General features: G+C 35.9%; 1 protein-coding gene across 1 annotated transcript in view; it reads right to left on the reverse strand.

The window, feature by feature from the left end:
* Positions 1–26731, reverse strand: part of ZRANB3 (zinc finger RANBP2-type containing 3) — a 238159-nt gene that overhangs the window by 187807 nt on the left and 23621 nt on the right. The window lies entirely within an intron of this gene.

Here is a 26731-nt window from a genome sequence, read left to right on the forward strand (position 1 = left end):
ATAAAGTACTAATTATTAAAACATCTGGTACTGACTAAGAAATAGAGCGACAATCAGTGGAATAGATAGGGTACAAATCACCTTAGAGTAAATGACCATAGTAATGAAGGATATAAGTTACAAGCTTTTGGAACAAAAACTCATTATTTGACAAAAACTGCAGGGAACATTTGAGAAGAGTACTGTGGAAGCTAGGCATATATCACATCATATCCCAAGACAAGGTCAAAATGGGTACATCATACATAAGTAAATTAAGTAAATAAATAAATAAGTAAATTACATAAGTAAATTAAGAGAATATATAATAATAGTTTACCTGTTAGACTTATAGATAAGAGAAGGATTTAAGAGCAAAGAAGATAGAGCATTGTAAAGTATAAAATAGAAAATTTTAATTATATTAAATTAAAGAGGTTTTGCAAGAACAAAACTAATACAACCAAAACTGCAAATAAAAAAAACTAAGGGAGAAATTTTTGTAACAAGTGTCTCTAATAAAGAACTCATTTCCCATTGATAGATATAGAAACTAGATTCAAATGTATAAAAATATAAGCCATTCCCCAACAGATAGTCAAGGGATATGAACAGTTTTCTGACAAAGAAATCAAAGCTATTTATAATTTTGATATGAAAAAATGATCTAAATCACTATTGATCAGAGAAATGCAAATTAAAATAACTATGGGGTGCCATCTCACATCTATCAGTATGGTAAATAGGACAAAAAAGGAAAATGTTATCTATTGGAAGAGGTATGGGAAAACTGGGACACCAATGCACTGCTGGTCAATTGTGAACTGATCCAACCAGTTTGAAGAGAAGTATGGAACTATGCCCAAAAGGTTATAAAGCTGTGCATACCCTTTGATCCAGCAATATCACTCCTAGGTCTGTATCCCAAAGACATTCAAAAAGAAAAGAGAAAGGACCTATTTAAACAAAAATATTTACAGAAAATTCTTTCTGGGGTGGCTAAGAATTGGAAATTAAAGGAATATTTATCAATTGGGAAATGCCTAAACAAGCTGTGGTATATGACTGTAATGGAATATTATTATGATATAAGAAATGATAAGACTGATTTCAGAAAAAACTTAAAAAGACTTACCTGAATTGATGTATAGTGAATAACCAGAATCAAGTGAATGTTAAATACAGTAAAAGCAATATTGTCCATGAAGAATTGTGAATACTTAGCTATTCTCAATAATATTATGATCCAAGATAATACCAAAGACTAATGATGAAGCATATAATCCACGTCTAGAGAAAGAACTGATATTGTTTGAATACAGACTCAAGCATACTATTTTTCACTTTCTTTCATTTTTTTAATTTACTTAGGTCTTCCTGCACAAAAAGGACTAATATGGAAATGTTTTAGATAATTGCACATGCATAACCTAGATCTGATTATCTGATTGCTTACTGCCTCAGAAAGGGGTTGAGGAAAAAGAGGAAGGGATAGAAATTTAGAACTCAAAACTTTAAATAAAACAACATCAACAACAAATTCCAAGTCTGAAAAACTTAAGCAGATACAGGCTGTGAAGGTTTTAAATAATGAACAGAAAAGTCAATATTTGTTATTTAGATACAATGGAATTCATGAATAGAGGAGAGACAAGGTCTGAGCTTCAAGATTTAGTTTAAATTCCACCTTCTACAGGAGGCCTTCCTTAATCCTTATTTCAGGTGCTGTCCCTCTAAGATTATATTCCATCTACCCTGAATGTACACAGATCAGAATTATACTATAAAATATTCTGTCTGCCTCTTGATACCCTTAGTACTTACCATAGCGAAAAATATTAAGCACTAAATAAATGCTTGTTGCCAAAGGAAAAGCCAAAGGAATTGCAGTAGAATATTTTTATACATTAAGAAATAGCACAGGTACGTGTAATCTCTGCTATAAAAGAAGCCAAGGGCTCTTGCAGCTACTGAAATCAGGAGCTTTGAGCTGAAGGGAGCTGAGCCAATCAATTGGATGCATTGTTTGCATCAACTACAGGCTGCCTAAGTAGGGGCTTCCCCAGAATTTTATTCCTCAGAACAGAAATAAGTCAAAGCTCCTGGTCTTATGGACACTGCCCAAGAGTAACTAGTGAACTTCCAGCCTGGGTGAGAGGGGAAAATCTGTCTGAAAAAAATGAAATAAAATAAAAAAGCGACCAATTCAGAAAAATTGTTTTAAAAAGGAGTGAGAAGAACCAAGACAATCATTTCTATAATAACTATACAAGTATAAAAACAACTTTGAAACTTTTAAGAATTTTAATTAACAGTGACTAAAACTAAGGAAATGAAAAAAACATAGCTCCTACCTCTTAACAGAAATGACAAAACTAGAGGTGTGGAATGAAGCATACTTCTTTTGACCATGGTTAATGTCTTTCTCAATTAAACTTACTTATTACAAGGGAGAATTTTTTTTAAGTCAGTAAATAAAGGACTGCAAAAAAGAAATATTTTAATGAAATGTTTTTGAAAATTCACAGAAAAGAAAAAAAAGGAAGTTAAGAGAAAAATAGACAAATCAGGTAGTATTGGAACTAATGTTCTTATATATATATTATTATTATAAATACAGGCAGCTAGGTGAAGCAGTAGATAGAGTGCCAGGCCTACAGTATGGAAGACTCCTCTTTCAGAATTCAAATCTGATCTCAGATATATATTAGTTGTAGACTCTGGGCAAATCATTTAACTCTACCGCCTTAGTTTCTTCATCTGTAAAATGAGCTAGAAAAGGAAATGGCAAATGTCTTCAGTATCTTTATCAGGAAAAAATAGTTTTGTTTTGTTTTTAGCCTTCATTCTCAAAGAAGACCATGATATCAAGGAGGTGGTGCCATGACAAGCACATGAATTGTATTTGAGTGAGGGAATACTGTGCTAAGTCACTAGTCTCACTTTCTCCTCCAGAGCTATCTGGATCCAATGGTCAGATATGAAGCAGGATAACTGGAGATGGCTCTAGATGTGAGGCAGAGTGAAGTGCCTAAGGTCACACAGCTAGTAATTTTCAAGTGTCTGAGGTCAGACTGAAACTCTGGATCATCTGACTTCCAAGGCCAGTGCTCTAAAAACAATTGAACAAATTAGATATATAGATTGTATACTATTTTTATAAATAAAAATAAGCAAACATAATGGAGATTTATGTATCATATATAATCCTATTTTTCTCTTCTTTGTAAATGAAAATGTTCTTGACAATTTCTTTTTTTTATTTATTTTTTAAGTTGGTTTTTATTTTTTGTAAGGCAAATGGGGTCAAGTGGTTTGCCCAAGGCCACACAGCTAGGTAATTATTAAGTGTCTGAGGCCAGATTTGAACTCAGGTACTCCTGACCTCCAGGGCCCATGCTCTATTCACTGTGCCACCTAGCCGCCCCCCCCAATTTATTTTTAAAGGAGTAAAATATAGTTTCAAATAAAACTCAGCAATCATTTACTGTCATATAGTTCCTTCTCTTAAGGGGTTTTCAAAATAGCTAGTATACAAATTGGAATGTAATTAAAGACAAAGTAAAGGTGAAAAATGCTATGAGAGGGGCAGTTAGGTGGTACAGTGGAAAAAAAAACACTGGCCCTGGCGTAAGGAGGATCTGAGTTCAAATTCAGACCAAGACAGTTGATACTTACTGGTTGGGCAAATCACTTAACCCCATTACCTTGCAAAAAAGGAAAAAAGAAAAAAAAAACTGCTATGAGATTTAAAAAAAGATAAGACCAATTTCGGGGGAAGTAGGAATTAAGAAAAGGTTAGGTGTAAAGGTAGGAGTAGGTGGCATCTGAACTGAATAATGAAATTAAGGGAAAGTCTTTAGAGTCAATACATTTGACTTGAATGAAAATACAAATCTAAAAAACAAAAGGAAGAATTTCAACAAATATAGACTATAAGGTAGTCAGTAAACAAACATTTATTCAGCACATCTATGCTAAGCACTGTAATAAATGATGACAATACAAAGAAAGACAAAAATATGGTCCATGGTTCTCTTGGAGCTGCCATTCAAACAAAGGACAAAATGCACGCAACTATACACATCTATGTCTGTGTCATTTTTTTAAGGGGGGGGGTATTCTCAAAAGGTAGGCACAGGCAGTAGGAGAAGGAACAAGTCCCCATTAAGTACCTACTACATGGCAAGGATTGTGCCAAGCACTTACAAACCTCTCATCTGAAAGCGAAGCAGGATGCTGTGAACAAAGGCACAGGAACAGGGCAGAACCAGTCAGTGAATAAATACTCAATTTTGGTGCAACAGAGTTTATGAAGTTGAGAAGTAAGAAATAAAGCTTGAAAAATAGACTGGAATCAGATTGAAGAGAGACTCAATTAGGAAGGTATGGAGACTGGCTTACTCGGGGCATAACAAAGAGCTAAAGAAGATTGCTAGGGGTGAGCTAGAGTGAACATTGAGGCAAAAGAAAATTGAGCACATGAAAAAAGGTGGTGGGAAACAGGAAGAATAAAATCCTGTAATAATATGAGAACTGAACAAATAAGAGTTATTGATTTTATCTATATCCAGTGGTTTCAAGTATGGCATCTATGCAGATGCTGCTGCTCCAACCAGCCACTTTCCTGAGGTTCAGTCATGCCTTTCCAACTTCAAGCTGATCTTTCATTCAGCATTATACACTCATCATATCTCAAACTGAACTCATTATTTCCCTCCAAGTATTTTATTCCAAATTCTCATTAGAATGTAAATTCCTTGAGGGTGGAAGATGTTCTATTTTCTTCTTAACATTTCTAGGAAAAATGTATATGGTGTCCAGCACAAAGCAATAAATGTCTGCTGAATATTTCTATTGAAAGCACTACTATTTTTCCTACTCATTGTCTTTCTAGATCAGGCTCAGAAACTGCCATCTTTGATTCTCCTCTCCATCATTTCTCTTTCCAATCCTTTGCCATATTATCTTTCATATCCATATCTCTTCTCTATTTACACTGTCATCACCTTAGTTCAGATTGTATTATGACTTCTCCTGGAAAAAACAACCAAGAGTGTCTCTTTGTCCAGTCCTTCATTTCTCTTATCTCCAAACCAGGGAACATTCTGCTAAAATCTTCATAATAAAACACACTAGGAGAAAGAGGTATTCAAAGATGGCTATGGGGTTTTAAGCCTGTATAACTCATTGCATCAACATAAATATGGAAGTTAAGGCAGGCAGATTTTGAGAATAAAGATGATTTCAGTTTCAAATACACTGAATATGAGATACTAGGAAACCTGGAATATACGGAAAGTTGTTGGGGACAAAAGTCTTCCAGTCCTGCCTTTAGGAGATAATGTAAGCCAGGAAAGTTAATAAGACTACAAGGCTAAAAATGTAGCAAGAAAAAAGCAGAAGTGGGACAAGAAGGAAACCAGGAGAAGGCAATGTTAAAGAAGTCAAGGAAAGATAGTATTTGCTGGTAAAGCCACGGAAGCCACATTTTTAAATGATCATAAATTTCTGCATCATCATAAGTTTTTATGCTACCTACCTCAGAGTGCTGTTACAATGATAAACTGAGATCATGTATAAAAAGTGATTTGTAATCTATAAAGCATCACAAATCTGAAGTCTTAATGTAATATATAAATATATAAAGTAAATATAAAATATATATTATGTAAGGGGATAATAGATAGAGTATGTGGCCATGAGGAGTTCATCCTGAGAGTCATTGAGACCTGGGACAACAGGAAGGTCCATACCAGAGTGCTCTGAACTCAGGAAGGAGCTCTGGCCCTTCTCTCTCTTTGTTCTCCTGCCTTTCATCCTTATCTTGTTGAATATTCTCAGGAAGGCCCTTTTGTCCTTATCCCTCTGCCTTTCATCCTCATATAGTTCAACTGTCCCAGGAAGGAGTTCTGGTACTTATCTCTCTCTATCTTGTTAAAGATTCCACATTTTTCCAGGATACAGACCTTTTGTGGCAAGCCCATTACACTTCCACAGGCCTGGAGATGAGGGATGCTGATACAAGGGGACTAGGCTTATATATACCCTTATTTCAACTATGTGAGTCAGAGATGTAGCATATACCTGCAATAAACTCCTTGCTTATCTCTCACTGGCTGACTGACTTTCATTATTGAACATGCGGGACATGTCCGGCGGAGCTCCCCAAAGAGTTGTGTGAAATAAACTGAGACCCGGCTGCCCAGAGTGGACCGCAACAATATTAAAGTAAAAGAATAAATTAAAATGGTATTCTATGTGCACACACTACATAATTTCAAAAAACTGAATTAGAAATATTCAAAAATGGTACGCAGATAGTCAAAATAGGTAAGGAGAAAGAAGAATAAGTGAAAGGAGTAAGGAAAATCTCACTGATTGATAAAGAAGATAAGCACCTAAGCTATGAAAGGAATTACAGAGTTTTCTTTAATGAACTCAAGCTCCATTAAGCAGCTTGCTAGAACATACTGTATAGAGAAACAGCACATATTGCCTCTTCTAGTGTGGGTGTCCTGGTATTCTTGGGATTTTCACCCACTCATGTGAGTCAGTTTTATATAACACTGCAACATATAATTTTCCTCCTACTCACAAGCCAACACTTGAGATATAACATCTTACCATGAGTTATTTAAAGAACATGTGAATTTGGTACATTTATATATTTTATAAAATGCACAAACAACAAAATTATAGTTGTTTCAATAACAAATAACTGCCCAATTAATCTTGCCAATATAATCTTTGTATTTTGATAAAATATAATATCTTTGTAAAAAATTTGAATTTCTACTACAATATAACCTAACTGAAAAAATGATTGACTAAGGAGTATCTGAACAACTGGGCTTTGTCAAGTCTGCTTTCTGATCATTTTTTTCTCAGGATTTCCTGGGTCAGTTACAGACTAAGAGTCTCCTAAAAGAAAGTAAGACTGATTTACATTTCCTTACAGCATATCAAACATCTCCTTTCTAAAGGACTATGAGAGTAGTTTTCTATTCAGGTCAATTCTGTTACCACAAAACTAAAGAACTCTCTAAAGAATTAAATATGATTTGTAACTAATACAACAATGCTTTATATAAGGATCTGTTTTTCTGTAATGTCACTTACTGTAATGTTATTTTTGAAACTTTACTAAATACTTGTTTTTTCATAACCTCTATTTCCCAGATAAGAAAGGAAGGAAGGAAGGAAAGAAAAGAAAAGAAAAGAAAAGAAAAGAAAAGAAAAGAAAAGAAAAGAAAAGAAAAGAAAAGAAAAGAAAAGAAAAGAAAAGAAAAGAGAAAGAAAGAAAGAAAGAAAGAAAGAAAGAAAGAAAGAAAAGAGGGAGGCAGGAAAAACAGAGGGAGAAAAGATGAAAGGAGCAAAGAATGGAAGGGGGAGGGAAGAAAGGAAAATTTTCAGTAAGTCAGAACACAAACCAAATCCACTATAATACACTACATTTAATAGCAACAGTCTTTGTCATGTGCAAAGAAGGGAAATAAATTCTGTTTATCTCTTCTTTTGGCCCATCATAACACAGTATTCATTTGTTTACTATTTTTGTTGTGTTTTTATTTGCATTGTTGTCATTGAATATATTACTTTCCTCCCATCAGATCAGTTGACCAAATCTTCTCTGTAGTCAAATTGAAACAGTATTACATCTACCTTATATTCCAGAGTCATGTGAAGGACAAATTAGTTTGGGGAAAGACCTGAAGTAGGATGAACAAAACTCTCATAAAAGACCAGGAAAGAGCATTTGAGGAAGTGGCATCATATGAGTATAGTGAATGGTTTTTTTAAAGAGATGTTATAGGGGCAGCTAGGTGGTACAATGGATAGAGAACCAGCCCTGGAGTCAGGAGGACGTAAGTTCAAATCCTGCCTCAGACACTGAATAATTATCTAGCTGTGAGCAAATCATTTAACCCTATTGCCTTACAAAGACAAAAACAAAAACAAAAACAAAAAAAAAAGAGATGTGCAGGTAAAAATTACCTTTAACACAGTTTCAGATGTGGGATTGGAGCTCTGGTCTGTCTCTTTCAGTTACACTGTTTTGCTTCTTGTATTTGAGTATAGGTGTTTGGAGGTTTGGAGGTTCTTTCAGGCCAAGATAATGGAGCATATGTTACAAATACTTCGAGTACGGATACTGAACATTTTTTTTGTCTATTTAGGGGAAGGGGTACTCACTTAGTTGGGAGAAGCTTATCACAGGAATAAATCTCATAGTTTGCATTTTTTTGGTTTATCTATTTTGTTATTAAAATAATCTTGTTGTGAGACTAAACAAAACTCCCCCTCCTCCCAAAAAAAGATGGGAATCCTCAAAAACAGTGAGAAAAAAATGTACTTCAGTCTGTGTTTAGATTCCAATGGCTCTGTCTCCAGGATGAGTCGTTTTCTTTATCATAAGTGCACCAGAGAAGTTGCTTCAATATTTTCCCCATAGTTGCTATCATTAGCTGTATTTCCCTCCACCCTATTCCTCCCCACCCTCATTTATTCTATTCTCTCTCCTTTCATCCCGTCCCTGTTCATAAGTGTGTTGTATCTGAGTACCCTCTTTCATGATCTTCCTTCTCTTCTATCACCTATTCCCCCTTCCCTCCCCCATCCCTTTCATCTCATTTTTCTCTAGGGTAAGATAGATTTCTATACCCTATTAAGGGTCTATGTTATTTCCCCTCTGAGGCATTTTTTTTTAAGTTTTTGGAAGGCCATGGGGTTAAGTGGCTTGCCCAAGGCCACACAGCTAGGAAATTATTAAGTGTCTGAGGCTGGATTTGAACCCAGGTATTCCTGACTCCAAGGCCGGTGCTCTATCCACCCCTCTGAGCATTTTCTGATGAGAATAAAGGCTCACTCATTCCCTCTCATCTTCCTCCATTCCACTCTACTGAAAAAAGCTTTTTATTGACTCTTATGTGAAATAACTTAGCCCCTTCCTCTTTTCTCTTCCTCCCAGTACTTTCATTTAAAACCCATTGACTTCATCTTTTTACTACATTATATCATTATATTCAGCTCCTTCCTGTGCCTTGTCTATATATGCTCCTTCTAACTGCTCTTATGAGAAAGTTCATAGGAGTTATCAATAAATTCTTCCCATGAAGGAATACAGGAATACAGTTCAACATCATTAAGTTCCTCATCTCTTTCACCCCTTTTACAATTCACCTGAGTCCTGTACTTTGAGATCAAACTTTTTGTTCAGCTCTGGGTGTTTCATTAGGAAAGTTTGAAAGTCCCCTGTTTCATTGAAAGTCCATCTTTTCCCCTGAAAGAGGATGTTCAGTTTTGCTGGACAATTGATTCTCAGTTGTAAACCAAGATCTTTTGCCTTCCAGAATATCATATTCCAAGTCCTATGAGCCCTTAATATAAATACTGCCAAATCCTGTGTGATCCTCACTATAGGGCCACAGTAGTTGAATTGTTTGTTTCTGGCAGCTTTTAGTATTTTCTCTTTGACTTTGGAATTTGGCTATGATATTCCTGGGAGTTTTTCTTTTGGAATCTCTTTCAGGTGATCAGTGAATTCCCTCAATTTCTATTTTACCCTCTGCTTCTAGGATCTCAGGACAATTTTGCTATATTATTTCTTGAAAGATATAGGCTCTTTTCCTGGTTGTGACTTTCATGTAGACCAATAATTGTAAAATTATCTCTCCTGGATCTGCTTTTGAGGTCAATTGTTTTTTATATGAGACATTTCACATTTTTTTCTAAGTTTTTTTGGTATAGTTTTATTTCTTCCTGATTTCTTGCAGTCATTGGCTTCCTTTAGTTCCTTTTAGGAGTTATTTTCTTCAGAGAGCTTTTTATCTCCTTTTCTAGCTGGACAATTCTGCTTTTTAAAGGCATTCTTCTCCTCATTTGCCTTTTGTGTTACTTTTTTCCATTTGGCCTAAACTTTTTTTTTTAGTTTTTTTGCAAGGCAATGGGGTTAAATGGCTTGCCCAAAGCCACACAGTTGGATTTGAACTCAGGTACTCTTGACTTTAGGGCTGGTGCTTTATCCACTGTGCCACCTAGCCACTGGTTTTTAACATATTATTTTCTTCAGTATGCTTTTGAATTTCTTTCACCAAGCTGTTTACTTGGTTTTCATGATTTATTTGCATCACTCTCATTTCTCCTCCCAATTTGTCCTCCATCTGCCTTAATTGCTTTTCAAAGCCTTATCTGAACTCATCCACAGCCTGAGCCCATTTTTCTAATTCTCTTGGAGGTTTTGGATACAGAAGTTTCGATTTTGTCATCTTCTAAATCTTCCAAGGGACCAATGTAATTTTCTACAGTCAGATTCTTCTTTTTCTTTTGTTTGCTCATTTCTTCAGGGACCTTAATTCAATTCCTCCAAGGTCTTATGAGAGGCTCTGACTGCTCTCTTGCCTGTGCTTAGGTATGTGGATGACCATAGGCCTTCCCTTCTGTCCTGGAGCTGTGAGGATGGTCCACACTTGGCTACGGTAGTATAGGAGCCCAGACTGTAACCTGGATCTGAGTGTGGGAAAACAGCTGAATCCTGAGTGAGGGAGAGCAGACAGACCTCTGCAATCTCCCCAGATCCCCTTACCATCTGTAGACTGGGAACTCTGGAAGTACTGGCTGGCTTCCCCAATTCCCTCTACAGGTTCTCATTGCAAGGCTGCTCAGAGCTGGAGTTCTGCTCTTGTGTGGCAGAGTTCTCTCACACCCCTTCCAGCTGTTCCCAGTGATCCCTGGGCCAAGAGGTCTGGAAACCACCCCCTCTGCCATGGATCCGGGTGCCCAGCTTGGCAGAGTTGCATTTTAACTGTCCAGCGGTGGCTATGCTGTGGTTCTTACCAGCCCCCATACTGCAGAACTTCTAAGTTGTCTTGGACTGGGAAATTGTATCACTTAGTATTTCTGTGGGTTCTGCCCTTCTAAATTTTGGCTAGAGTCATAATTTGACGGCCTTTAGAGTTTTTTGGGGAACAAGTTTTCGGGAATTCCTGCCTTCATACCATTTTCTTGGCTCCACCTAGTTTGCATTTTTAAATTTCTACTTTGTGCCAGGTACTGCTAAACTTCAGGGACATATAAAAAAAGGCAAAAAAAAACAATTCTTCTCGTCAAGGAGCTTACAAATGTGAAAACAACAACTGTATACAAATATATACACACATACACAACAGGAGACAACCAACAACGTGGAGCAGGAAATGCTTCTTGTACCATACAAGATCTTAGTTGAGATCTGAGAAATTCAGGATGACTAGGAGGCAGAGAGAGATAGAGAGAGAGAGAGAGAGAGAGAGAGAGAGAGAGAGAGAGAGAGAGAGAGAGAAGGAGAGGGAGAGAGATGCTGGAAGTAGGAAGTAGAATATCTTGTGCAAGGAGACTGAACTGTTTTCAGGAAATTGCAAAACTCCTCAAAATTCTTTTCAATCCATCTTTTTTCATACCAATATTGTACCAATATTATGTGATTTCAAGACAAGGAACTGGTTCTTCCTCCTCTATCTCTATTTGTTCATCACTGATTTCTCTTTTGTTCTTATTCCAGTTAGAGCAGGAGTAGGGAACCTTTCTTCTGCCAAGGATCATTTGGATATTTATAACATCATTCATGGGTGATATTTGGTCAAACATTTATTTACCCTAAAAAGTTCCTAGATTTATCGAGTTCCACTTGCAATTGTGGTAGTGCCACAAGAATACAGCCTGCATGCCAGAAGTACCCTGCCTCTGCTTTACATCATAAAATCTCAAAAAGCTCTTCAACTACATAGAGAAATCACTTTTCTATTAAAATAGGAAAATGTGGCTTGGGGACTAATAGAAAGGTGCATTTATTGTTGTTATTATTATTATTATTATTATTATTATTATTACTACTACTACTACTACTACTACTACTACTACTACTACTACTACTACTACTACTACTACTACTACTACTATTCAGTCATTTCAGTCTTGTCAGTTTTTGTGATTTCATTTTAGGGAATGGTCTGCCATTTCTTTCTCCAGAGTTACAATGCTTGTTGGTTCTTGTACCTCATTATCAAAGAAGACCAAAACAATGTTAGAAACAAGTTTCAGTGAGTCCAACTGTGGCTGATCAGACCAAGATGAGTTTGGTAACCAGATTGATTACAAATAATCCATGCGACCATGTGGAGTTCTCTAAACTTGCACATCTCATGTTTCCTTTCAGCTGCTTCCATTCTGCCTAGCTCATAGAATCCAGTACCCTCTCTACACAATTAATTCCAAAGTTCTCAAAAGAGACCTTGAAAGTGAGCTTGTATCACTTTTTCTCATCCCCCTCAACCCCCTCCCCCCACTTCTCTTGTGTGAGTTCTCTATAAAGTAGTCTTTTTTGCAAACATTTATTTGGCATTTGAACATTGCAGATGCATTCTCTGTAGTAACATTTGAATGCTAGGCTTTTTAGCTTGAGAAAGGATCTCAATGTCTGGTATCTTCTCCTGCCAACTGATCTTCAAGATCTTCCTAAGACAATTTAAATGAAAGCGATTCAGTTCCCTGACATGGAAAAGGGTAGACTGCCCAGGTTTCACAGGCATACCATGATGAGGTCAGCACACTGTTTCCAGAGACCTTCAGTTTAGTAGTTACTCTAATATCTCTCCTCTCCTACATTTTCTTTCAGGGTCTACCAAATATTGAACTAACTTTGGCAATGCGTGTGCCAACCTTTAATCATTAAGTACCTCTCTGGAAACTATACTACCAAAGTAAATGAACTTAAGTAAGTACACTATTCTAAACTCCATTTGCTGTAATTAATGGTTCCACTTATGGATGGTGTGGTGATGGCTGATGGAGCTCCTGTATTTTCCTGGAGCTAATTGGACCAAAATTAGCACAAGCAGCAGAGAATCAATCCATACCTTCCTGCATCTCAGCTTCAGAGACTGCACTGAATGGACAATCATCTGCAAACTGAAGATCATACACCAACACTCCTTCCACTTGGTCTTAGCTTATGGCTTTTTCAAGTTGAAGATTTTATCATCAGAGCAGTAGCTGACTGATGTCATGTTCATGCTCACTGAAGGTGTTTGTTAACACAGCTGAAAACATTATGCTAAAAGGCAAGGGAGCAAGGACTCAACCTTAATTCACTCCATCAGGAAATCATGAGAGCATCATCCACTAACCAGAACTCGGGCAAGCACACCTTCATTAAACTGATCTACGACACTGATGAACTTCTCTGAATAACCATATTTTGACATAATTCTCCAAAAGCCCTCATATCAGATTGGTCCTTTGCAGAGAAGCCTTTAATCTCTTAACACTAATTCTTCTGGTAATCATTTTGCCTTGCAGCCACCACTTCAGTTGAATGTGAATATTAAGCTTGGAAAAGATGATTCTGTGATCAATCCAGCAGACTGCACCACACATTGCCTTCATCACTCTCACATCCTTACATAGCCAGTAACTATCTAAAATAACATTTGAGTTCAGGTCTTCCTGACTCCAGACTCAATGCTCTACACACTTGGCCACTTAAGCAACTGTAGTATGAATGTATGTATAAGCACACACAATAACAAGAACAATCTAAATTAAAAGAATAAAATAAAATGGAAATTTGTGTACATTTGCCAAGCTTGGCACCAGATAAAGTTTGGAAAATATACCTCAATTTTTCACTTATGTAGGTTAGGAATGTAGGTTCACTTTTGTAGGTTAGGGAAACTTTTTCTTCCAAGGGCCACCTGGATATTTATAACATCATTTGAGGGTTATTTATAATATCATTTGGTTGTCTTGGCATTCAGACCAATAGGTGACGTGTGAAATATTGAACATATTTTTAGATATCAGTCTATTAGCTGACTTTGCCAACTACTTTTCTTTTTTCTTCTTTAATCTTTGTTATAAGGGATGGCTTATTGAGAAAGGAAGAAGAGGACGAATTTTCAAAATGAAGGTAATATGAGAACAAAAGATATCAATAATTTTGTTAACTTAAAAATTGAAATATATATGTATAGCATATATATATCAATATATCAATATATCAATATATATATATATATCCATGAATTTTCATTATGTGATGTTCCATCACTGAATAATGATTTGAGTCCCTATTAAGTGAATAACAATTTATAGCATTGCAAAGATTTAAAATTCCTATTTATAAGAGGATAACAGTTTTAGTTAGGACCCAAGTTGATTCCATGTAAAAAGCAAAAGTGGTATCATAAGTCAGTCTTTAAATAAACATTTATTAAGTATCTTCTATGGTCCAGGTACTGTGCTAAGCACCAGAGATACAAAGAAAAGTAACAAAGGGCCCTGGCCCTCAAGGAATTCACAGTCTAACAGGGGAAAACAATGGAATACTGAAACTGAAAAACTGATAGTGAGCGAATGCCTACAGAAACACAATGAAATCCAGCTGCCAGACATGAGGAGACAGCTCTACAGGGTGCCCCCCTGAAATATTCTGTCTGGATGGAGTTCATCAATGTCCATCCCTTTCTCCCTCCAAATCAGAAGGTCAAAGGGAGGAAAGATAGGTAAGTGGGTGGTGTGGGCCTTGAGGAGGTATGAGTATCAGAGTTGATGTGATTTAGCAGAAAGATGAATCCCTGGAAATTGAGATGAAGTTTAGAAGAGCAGTCAGGCGAAAAATAATGAGATGATAGCCCTAGAAACACTTGATATGATCATTAAATACCAGTATATATATTAACTGCTAAATGTGCAGTAACAATATGCTGAATTCACATGAGAAAGAGAGAGATGTGTGTTAGAATGGAAGTCTGGATAGAATAGGCCAATGGAATTGTGCCTAAAGAATCAAATATGAACCATTTGAAAAAAGAGCTCTGAATGTCTAACACAGATTTTGAACTTTATCCTAAAAGTCATAATACATAACATAAATATGACCAAAATACATTCTCTAATATAAAATTAATTCTTTTTCTCCTTGCCTATAGGAAACATATGAATCTAAACATCCTTGAGCTTCTGTAAGGACTATGAATCTTTTAGGTTCCATATACATATTCATTTCTTTTGTAATAAACCTGGATTTCACATAAGTCTTGTGGCTTGATTACCTGCTGATAAGAGGAAAAAGAATCACCTGTATGAACTGATCCAGAATGAAATCAGAAGACCTATACAAACAATACAGACAAAAACTCTCATATAAATAGAAGAAACAAAAAATAAACCAAAGTTAAATGCCACATTACTGAATGACCAAATGTGGCCAAAGAGAAGGGCTAAGAAAATGACTTCTCACCTAGCTACAGCAAGACAAGCTTTCACTCTAGTCAGTTATGTGAGAGAATAATAACAATGATTTCAATGAATATTTATAGAATGCTTAGCATGTATCAGGTGCTATGCTGAGACTTAAGAATTATCAACTTGGAAAGCAGGTGCCATTCTTACCCCCAGTTTACAATAGGGAAACTGAGGCTAAGTAACAAGAGAGGCAAAATTTGAATTTGAGGGCTCCCAAGACTCCAAGCCCAGGGCTTTATCTACTAGGCCACCTAGTGGTTCTAATTTAGGGAAGCTAATTGTATAGTAAAAACAAATTAAAGGAATCAAAAATCTGACTTCTGATAATCACCATGAAACATAATTCTTGAACAGTAAAAGTACTATGACATTCCATTTCCATGAAGTCTACTATAAAGTGGACTTTCACAACATTCAACCAAATTGAATCATCAGAGAAATTCAATTAGTAACCTTCAGTTAAGGAATTCTGTAGTGAAAACAGGCTCTTCTCTTAAATGAATTATAATGCAATTTTAAGACAAATTTATCAGTTTTTCATGGAATTGTGTATTAACTACAGATGTGGATGCATATACATATGAGCCTATGTACATATACACACATATATGTATATGTAAACACACACACACACAAACACACGCACCTATTTCTTTCCAAAGGTTCAAAATCAATTGAAAAATGAAAAACCATATAGTGACCTCTTGAGAGATTTTTATCATAATAGACATCTAACACTAGAGAAAACAGCAAACATGGACCTCCCCCTTCTCATTTCCACTTTTGGCTTCCCTGGATTTCTTGTACATTGTAAGAAAAAATTATATACAAATTATAAAAGTATGTATGATAAGGCAATTTTGGGAGAATTCCCAGTCATTCTCAAAAATATTAGATAACTACAAGAAAATATTTGAAGACCAAGACAATGTGATACAGTAGGGACAGAACTAATTAGAAAACTGGATTACATTTTGTATCCTGGTGCTTGCTAAAGTAATTAAGCCTCAGGAGATCCTTCCTCTAGCCTCCTAGTAGGGATAGAGAACTGAGGGGCCAGATACATACCAGAGACACCTAGAGTTGAGTGATAAGGTGAACTAAGGTGGATAGAACTAATTGAATAATTGAATTTCTACTTTAAGATCTAACTGTGATGGAATGTGCAATATAAAAGGATTATGATAACTAGCATTTAAAGGCACCTAAGTAAATTAGAACCTCTTATTACCTTAAAGGTCCTAGATAAATTAGCCCCACTCAGAGGCCTACAGAAACAAGTATTGATACAATTAACTACAAATTAGCCATGAAAGTTATGGGGAAAAAATGACTGCTATCTTCCTTGAAGTATTTTAAGCAAGGAGAATTTTGTAGTGACCTCCAAAGAGTGGGTTATGTTTCTGCTTCTGTTTTAGTAACTAAAAATAACCATGCATACACAAAGTACAGGATCTCCCTCCAAAATAGGAAATTAAAGGGGTAGGGACATATATTTTATCTATTTCCCAATTATTAGGGAAAAATGAAACTGAAAAGAATCATAAAGTTATCATAAAGAATACAGCATAAGAAGAGAATGAAAAGTACCACTTGGCATGTGGAACCATGAAACAAGTACAATGTTCTAGGTGGAGTAAGGGAAAATGGCCCATCCCAGAAGGAATCTGCTTCTTCTCCCAAAAGTGATACCCAGGAATAATGAACCTGGCTATAGGTTTAGGAGGAACATGAAAGAAATCAAGGAAAAGTCTGACTCTGACCCAGAAGAAAGTTTGGGGATAAAAAGGTTTCTTTAAGAGTTGCTGTGGTTAGCAGAAGTTAAGGGAAAGAATAAAGGCAGCTGAAAGCAGCTGATCCCCTAAGGGGGGGGGGGCAGCAACATCAAGGATATAAACCCCAGGAGAGGATGAGTAATAAGGAAAGGTAAAGGAGCATGAGAGATTATCTGGGGAAATCACAATCCCCAAGAGCAGCTTGGTTTCACCAGAATACAAGCCAACAGGGTATAAGCAGTAAGGAAGAGTAATAAGAGCATGAGAGGTTATTTGGGGAATGACACTCACCTTGAGTGTACAGACTGAGGAAAAAGAAGACAAGCAACTCAACAGATGAGTGAAGATCAGGAAGATGAGATAATTAGGGATATGTTGATAGAAGCAATAACTCAAGAGCATAGAGATGAGGCAGTGAAGGATATATATAGAGGAGTGAAGACTTAATCCTTTCAGGCTAAGGCAGGTATCCATTGTTTTGTAGATAAGGGTTTGTTTTGTGCATAGGGACCTGGATTAACCCAGAGTCCAGGTCAAGGAAAACCAAGGAACTTTACTAGAAGTTCACTGACATTTTCTCTGTCTCAAAAGGAATGAAGAAGTGAAGTTACAAATTTCGTGAGGTATGAAGTCACAAAAGATGGGAAGAAGAAACAATTCGGGGTAGTTCATAATTCATTGAGGGAGTCAATGTTGCCTTCAAACAAATGAAGGTGCCTTTCTATATCTAGTATAATAGTAAATTATGGTAATAGAATATTTATGTGCTGAACTAAAGTAGAACCAAGAGAACAATGTACACACCAACATTATGAGATAAACAACCTTGATGGAAGCAACTCCTCTCAGCAGTCCAGTACAACCATATTTGACTAGTTATGGACTATATTATCCCCAACCAAAGGAAAAAAAACAAAACAAAACAAAACACACAGAAAAAACAACCCTTCCAAATCTGATGAACAATTTATAAAAATTAAATCTTATGTATTTCTTTTCCTTAATCCTAATTCTTCATGCCAAAAATTACTGATTTGTAAATGTATTTAACAAAACATGTATGTAAAATGCTAACTTGATGAGGGGAGGGAGGTGGGAAGGGAAGGTGAAGGGAAATTTTGTACAACTTGGAAATATGCATGTACAAATATGTGAAAATAAATAATTTTTTTGAAAAAAGAATATTTATGACTGCTGCTTCATAATATAGTTTTAGATCTGGCTAGGCTACCTTCCTTTGCATTTTTTTCCATTAATTTCCTAGATATTCTTAGTATTCTCACCTTTTTGGGGGGGGGAGAGGAAATTGTTTTCTTTTCTTTTTTTTTTTTTTTTTAAGATTTTTGCAAGGCAAATGGGGTTAACTGGCTTGCCCAAGGCCACACAGTTAGGTAATTATTAAGTGTCTGAAGCCAGATTTGAACTCTGGTACTCTGACTCCAGGGCAGGTGCTCTATCTAATGCACCACCTAGGTGCCCCCTTCCTTTGATATTCTTGAGCTTTTATTCCTCCAGATGAATTTTGTTACTACTTTTCTTAGCTCTGTAATATAATTTTTTGGTAGTTTGACTGGTATGGCACATAATAAGTAATATAATATAATGTAAGGAGAATTGTCATTACTATTATTACATCAGCTTGGCCTATGCATGAGTAACTGACATTTTTCCAATGTTTTAGATCTGACTTTATTTGTGAGAAAAATGGTTTGTAATTGTGTTTATATTAATTTTGGAGGTTTTTCTTGGAAGGTAGATTCTCAAGTATCTTATGTTGTCTACAGTTAATTTAAGTGGAATTTCTATTTTTTTCTGCTGGTATATTTATGTATGTATATAGTTTCAAGGAGTTTTTTAGTTAATTATCTAAGATTCTCTAAATATACCATCATATCATCTGCAAAGGGTTTTATGATTGAACATGTACAACCTATATGAGATGACTCACTGCCATGGAGAGGGGGGAGAAAAAGGAGGGAGGAAAAAATGTAGAACTCAAAAGTTTACAAAAAGATGAATATTGAAAATTATCTTTACATGTAATTGTAAAAAATAAAATAAGATGAAATTTAAAAAAGAGAGTGAGAGTTGTTTCCTTCTTGCCTATTCTAATTTCTTTAATTTCTTTTTCTTCTCTTATTGTGAAAGCCAACATTTCTAATACAATATTGAATAACAGTAGTGATAATGGGCATTCTGGTTTCATCCCTGATCTTACTGGTAATTCCTCTAGCTTATCCCCAATACATATAAAGTTTGCTCTTGATTTTAGATAGATACTATTCATCATTTTAAGGAAAGCTCATTTATTCCAATGCTCTCTAATGCTATACTTTGTCAAGGTTTTCTGAATCTATTGAAGAAATGTTACGATTTGCTAGTTTTGTTTCTGACAAGGTCAACATAGCTGCCCTAATATTGCCTTCATTCCTGGTATAAATCCTACTTGATAATAGTATATTATTCTTGGGGCAGCTAGCTGACTCAGTGGATAGAAGAGCAGCCCTGGAGACAGAGGGACCTGATTTCAAATTCGGCCTCAAAGACTTAATACTTACTTAGCTGTGTGATCTTAGGCAAGTCACTTAACCTCACAGCCTTGTCAAAAAAAAAGCGTGTTATTCTAGTGATAAGTTGTAATCTCTTTGAAAATATTTTATTTAAAATTTTTGAATCTATATTAATTAGGAAAATTGCTCTGTAAATTTCTGTTTTGACTCTTCTTGGTTAGGTATCCGCACCTATTGGTGTGATAAAAGGAATTTGGCAGAACTCCTATTTTTTAGAACTGTTTTTATATAATATTAGAATGTTCTTTAAATGTTTGGTAGAATTGACTTGCAAATTGTTGGCCCTAGATTTATTTCATAGGGAATTCATTGATGGCTTGTTCAATTTCATTTTCCAAAATGGAATTATTTCAGTATTTTATTTCCTGTTAATCAGGACAGTTTATATTTTTGTAAATATTCATTCATTTCCTTTAGACTGTCAGATATATTGGCATACAGATGGGTAAAATAGTTCTGAACTATTGCTTTAATTTTCTCCTCTGATGGTGGGTTCACCCATTTCATTTTTGATACTGGGTTTTTTGATAATTAAGTTTTCTTCATTCTTTTGTAAAATCAAAATAACCAAAAGGTTTAACTATTAATTTTTAATAAAAGCTATTCTTAGTTTTGTTTATTAGTTCATTAGTTTTCTTACTTTTAATTTTATTACTTTTTCCTTTGATTTTAAGAATTTCTAATTTGTTATTTAGTTGGGGATTTTTAATTTGTTTTTCTAGCTTTTTTAGTTCCACACCCAATTCACTGGTCTCTTCTTTCTCTGTTTCATTTTATTTTATTTTAAGGTTTTTGCAAGGCACTGGGGGTTAAGTGGCTTGCCCAAAGCTACACAGCTAGGTAATTATTAAGTGTCTGAGGCCAGATTTGAACCCAGGTACTCCTGACTCCAGGAATGGTGCTCTGTCCACTGTGCCACCTAGCCACCCCTATTCCTGTATTTTAGAGATATGGATGGTTGGTTGGTTGGTTCTTGTCATTTGTTTTGAAGAAGACCAAAATGACATCACTATGTCTGAGGCAAATTACAGTGTGTCCGACTGTGGCTGATCAGACTAATATGAGCTTGGAATGCTCTACCACAAGTTGGGCACAAATACTCAAATTGAACACATAGGGTGGTACTCTAAACTTACAGATGTCACATTTCCTTTGAGCTGCTTCAATTCTGCCTTCCTCATAGAGCATAGCCCCTTCACTGATGAGGGCACACCTCATAATGCTGGGTGGTCCTGTGTCAGGGTCTCCCATGCTGTACAATCAATTCTAAAGTTCTTCAATGAGACATTCAGGGTGTCTCAGTATCAGTCCTTCTGACCCCTTTGTGAGCACCTAATCTGTGTGTTCTCCATAAAATAGTTTTTTTTGGCAAGCATACTTCTGGCACTCTAACAATGTGTCCAATCAATTGTAGTTGCATTCTCTGTAGTAATGTTGGAATATAGGCAGTTGAGCTCGAGAAAGGACCCCAGTGTGATCCTCCCAGGTGATTTTCAGAATCTTCCTAAGACTATTTAAATGGAAGCGATTCAATCTCTTGACATAGTGCTAGTGGATTGTCCAGGTTTCATAGGCATACAGCAATGAGTCAGCACAACATCTCTGTAGACCTTCAGTTTGGTAGTTAGTCTACTACCTCTTCTCACCCATACTTTCTTTTGGAGCCTCCCAAATACTGAGCTAGCTCTGGAAATGCAAGAGTCAACCTCACTGACAATGTGTACCTCCTTGGAAAGGACACTGCCAAGGTATGTGAACTTGTTTGTCCACAGTATTCAAGTGCTGTAATCAATGGTTCCACGTATGGATAGTGCGGTGCTGGCAGATGGAGCACCTGTATTTTCCTGGTGTTAATTATTAGACCAAAATTAGCACAAGCAGCAGAGAATAGATTCCTACTTTGTTGCATCTCAGCTTCAGGGGCTACATTGAGTGCACAATCATCTGCAATCCACTTTGGTCTTGGATTGTAGTCTTTTAAAGTTGAAGAATTTGCCATCAGAGTGGTAGCTGACCTTGAGGCCATATTCATACTCATTGAAAGCATCTGATAATATGGCTGAAAACATTATGCTAAAAAATATAGGAGTAAGGACATGTCCTTGGTTTTACTCCACTGGTGACTGGGAAATCTTGAGAGTATTGTCCAATATCCAGAACCCAGGCATGCATATCATCATGGAAGTGGCATACAATACTAATAAACTTCTCCAGGCAACCAAATTTTAACATAAATTTCCATCAACCCTCCCAATTGATGGTATCAAAGGCCTTAGTTAGATCTACAAATGTTGTATACAGATCTCTGTTCTGTTCTTGGCATTTTTCCTAGAGTTGTTGGGTAGTAAACACCATATCAACTGTTCCTCTACCATTTCTGAGGCCACATTAGCTCTCAGGAACGTGACCAACTTCCAAGTGAAGGATCAGCATATTGAGAAGGACTCTGGAAAGAATCTTACCAATAATGACTAAAAGAGAAAGACCCCTGTGAGTATCATGGTACAATCTATTCCTTTGTACCTGTAAAGAGATGGATGAGTTCTTGAATTCTTGGGGGATAACCTCCTCATGTCATAATTACCTGGAAAATTTCAGGATGAGCAATGACTCCCTCATCTTGTAGATCTCAGCTGGAATAGAATCAACATCAGGTGCTTTGCCACGTTAAAGGAGTCTAATGGCATTCAAAACCTCTTCTTCAGTTGGAACTTCAGCTAGGGACTGATTGACTTCAACTTGAGGTAAACAGTCAATAGCTTCTGCAATGACTGATGATGGTCTATTAAGAACACTATGGAAGTATTCAGCCCATCTCTCTAGGATCAAGTCCCTATCATTAATGAATGTGGATCCATCAGCACTGAGTAGTTGAGAAGCACCGTAGGTCTTTGGCCCATAAATAGCTTTTAGGGCATCATAAAAGCATTTTGACTTATTACTGTTCTGCATAAAATTAAATTTCATCTGCCTTCTTACTGAGCCAAGAGTCCTGCATCTCTCTAAGCTTTGTTTGGACTTTACTTTTAATGAAATTAAATGCTGCCTTCTTAGAAATGAAAGAACTATGCTGCTGGTAAACCCTGTAGACTTTCTCATTTAGCAGCTTCTGTATTTCCCCATCATTTTCATCAAACCTGTCTTGGTATTTATGAGTGTTCTGGCTCAGACAAGCAAATGCAGTGCTGGACACCAGATCTCTGAAAGCTTCCCGCTCATTTTCTGCTCCACTGTTGTCAATTGTGTGTTGACTCAGTTTTCCCTCCAAGTTAGCAGCTAAGTGTTCCTTCCCAGTAAGAAAGACACTCTAATCTCTTGACATTAATTCTTATAATAGTCATTTTGCCTTGGGGCCACAACTTTGGCTGAATATAAATATTTAGCCTATAGAGAATGAGTCTGTGATCAGTCCAGCACTCTGCACCACACATAGCCTTTGTCACTCTCACGTCCTGTTTGTCTCTTCTCCTTACAATCACGTAGTTTAAATGGATGCCAATGTTCACCACAAGGGTGCATGCAGGATTGGATTTAGGCAAACAGAAGACAAGTGTTTGTGATGAGAAGGTCATGAGATGCACAAGTCTTCAATAGAAAGTGACCATTGCTGCTGCTGTTTCTAACTCCATTCCTCCCAAGGAGTATCCGCCTTGCCTGGTAATCTGAGCCTACTCTAGCAATGAAGTCCCTTTTGCTGTGACCGCTCCAAAAAAACATGTATCCAGCTCTGACTTCAGTAAGCTGGCCTTCCTTTGCCAGCCTTGTTTCATTCAGGGCTGCTATTTGGATACCATATCTACTCCTATTTGGATACCGTGCCATACCTCTCACAATAAGATCTGTTCGTTTTTCAGGTCTATTGAGTCTTGTGTTATCTATGAGTATGCACACATTCCATGCATTGATGATGAGTGTAATCTACTTTGAAGAAGTTTTTGAAGGTGTGTGTGTGTGTGTGTGTGTGTGTGTGTGTGTGTGTGTCCGGAGCACAATGTGGGATTCCCCGCCTGCCTCAGTAATCAGGCCAGGGTTAGGATGAGCAAACAATTTTTTTAGGGCACCTTTTATAGCCCCTTCCTCACATCAGGAGGTGAGCAATGAGATCCTTAAAATGGCTGCTCCTTCACCCAGGGGGCTGCCAAATCCCACTGCTGCCTTCAGTGGAAAAAATTCCCTTTATAATATTGCTTTGGTTGCATCCCATAAATTTTGACAGGATGTCTCATCATATTCACTATCTTAAATGAAACTGACTATTTCTTGACTTGTTGTATGATCCTTTCACTCTTTAAAATTAAATCATATATTTCCAATTAATTTTTAATTTATGTTTCGATAGTCCTTTATTACATATAATTGTTATTACATCATGATCTGAAAAGGAAGCATTTAATATTTCTACCTTTCTCCATTTGATTGTGAGGGTTTTTATGTCATACATGGTCAATTTTTCTGTGTAGATGTCATGTACTACAGAGAAGATGGTATTTCTATTCCCATTCAATTTTCCCCAGAGGTCTATCATATCTAACTTTTCTAAAATTCTATTAACTTCCTTAACTACCTTCTTGTCTATTTTGTGATTAGATTTAAGTAATTCTGAGAGGGGGAAGTTGAGGTTCCTGGTTAAAATAGGCTAAGAAAAAGAGTAGTGGATCAGTGGAATATAATAAATACAAAAGAAACAGTTGTAAATGACTATAGTAATGTACTATTTGATGAACCTGAAAACTCCTGCTTCTGGGATTCCTGGGAAAACTGGAAAACAAGATGGGAGAAATTAGGCATAGACCATTATCTCATACCCTATACCAAGATAAGGTCCAAATGAGGAAAGTATTTAGATATAAAGAGTGATATCTTAAGCCAATTGGGAGAAAAAGGAATAGTTTATCTGTCAATTCCTTGGAGTGGGGAGGAATTTATGACCAAACAAGAAATAAAGAACATTATAAATTGCAAAATGGATAATTTTAATTACACTGAATTAAAAAGGTTTTGCACAAATAAAAGCAATGCGACCAAGAGTAGAAGGAATGCAGAAAGTGGGGAAATAATTTTCACAGCTAGTGTTTATAATATAATTCTAGATTAAGTAAGGCCAAACAGCCTTCTTTTGTATGTTTTCATTAAATTATTTGATATTCTTGACTTTTTGTTTCCCATATGAACTGAGTTAAAATTTTTTCTTGCTTACTAAAGTAATTTTTTGGCAGTGTGACTGGTATGGCACTAAATAGTAGTTTAATTTAGATAGAATTATCATTTTTATTTTATTAACTCAGCCTATCCATAAACAGTTGATATTTGCCCAGTTATTTAGATCTGATTTTATTTGTATGAAATGAAAAGTGTTACAGTTCTTTTCATAGAGTTTCTGAGTTGCCTTGGCAGGTAGACTCCCAAGTACTTTATGTTGTCTGAAGTTATTTTAAATGGGATTTCTCTAACTCTTGCTGCTATATCTTGCTAGTAATATACAGAAATGATGAGGATTTATGTGGATTTATTTTATATTCTGCAACTTTGCTAAACTTGCTAATTGTTTCCAGTAGTTTTTTAGGTTTATTTTAGGGTTCTCTAGGTATACCATCATGTGATATGCAAAGAGTGAGAGTTTTTTGTTTCTTCCTTCCCAATTATAATTCCTTCAATTTTCTTTTCTTCTCTTATTGCTGAAGGTAACATTTCTTTTTTTTTTTTAAGGTTTTTTGCAAGGCAAATGGGGTTAAGTGGCTTGCCACACAGCTAGGTAATTATTAAATGTCTGAGACCGGATTTGAACCCAGGTACTTCTGACTCCAGGGCCAGTGCTTTATCCACTGTGCCACCTAGCCGCCCCTGAAGGTAACATTTCTAATACAGTATTGAATAGTAGTGGTGATAACGAGCATTCTTTTTCATCCTGATCTTATTGGAATACCTCTAACTTATCCCCATTGCATATAATGCTTGCTGATGATTTCAGAGAGATACTTTTTATCATTCTAAGGAACAATCCTTTTGGTAGGAATGGCTGCTGTATTTTGTCAAAGGCTTTTTCAGCATCTATTGAGACAATTATATGATTTGTCAGGTTTGCTATTGATATAGTCAATTATGCTGACAGTTTTCCTGATATTTAACCAAACATGGATTCCTGGAATAAACCCTGTCTGGTCATAGTGTACTATACTAGTGAAAAATTGCTGTAATTACTTTGCTAAGATGTTATTAAGATTTTTGCATCTATATTCATTAGGGAAATTGGTCTACAATTTTCTTTCTCTGTTTTGACTCTTCCTGGTTTAGGTATCTACACTATATTGGTGTCATAGAAAGAACTGGGCAGAGTTCCGTCTTTTCCAAAGAATTTATACAGAATTGGAACCAATTATTCTTTAAATGTTTGATAGAATTCACTTGTGAATCCATCTGGCCCTGGAGATTTTTTCCTTAGGGAGTTCATTGCTGTCTTGTTGAATTTCTTTTTTTCTGAGATAGGGTTATTGAGGTATTTAATCTCCTCTTTATTTAACCTGGGCAACTTATATTTTAGTAAACCAAACTTATTGGCATACAGTTGGGTAAAATAGTTCCAAATTATTATTTTAATTTCCTCCTCACTGGTGATGAATTCACCTTTTTCATTTTTGATACTGGTATTTTTTTCTTTTTTTAATCAAGTTAATCAAAGGTTTATCTATTTTATTGTTTTTTCATAAAACCAACTCTTGATTTTATTTATTAGTTCATTATTACTATTATCATTATCATTAGTTCATTAGTTTATTAATTAGTTTTCTTGATTTTGATTTTATTAATTTCTCCTTTAATTTTTAGAATTTCCAATTTGATATTTAATTGGGGTTTTAAAATTGCTCTTTCTCTAATTTTTTTAGTTGCATGCGTAGTTCATTGATTTCCTCTTTCTCTACTTTATTCATGTAAGCATTTAGAGATATAACATATCTCCTAATAACTGCTTTGGTTATACCCCATAAGTTATGTTATATTGTCTCATTATCATCATTGTCTACGATGAAATAATTAATTCTATATTTATAATTAGTTGTTTGATACATCATTCTTTAAAATGAGGTTATTTAGTTTCCAATTAGTTTTAGTCTATCTCTCCATTGCTCA

Source organism: Macrotis lagotis, chromosome 1, assembly GCF_037893015.1.
Source record: "Macrotis lagotis isolate mMagLag1 chromosome 1, bilby.v1.9.chrom.fasta, whole genome shotgun sequence".
In the NCBI taxonomy this organism is placed as follows: domain Eukaryota; kingdom Metazoa; phylum Chordata; class Mammalia; order Peramelemorphia; family Peramelidae; genus Macrotis; species Macrotis lagotis.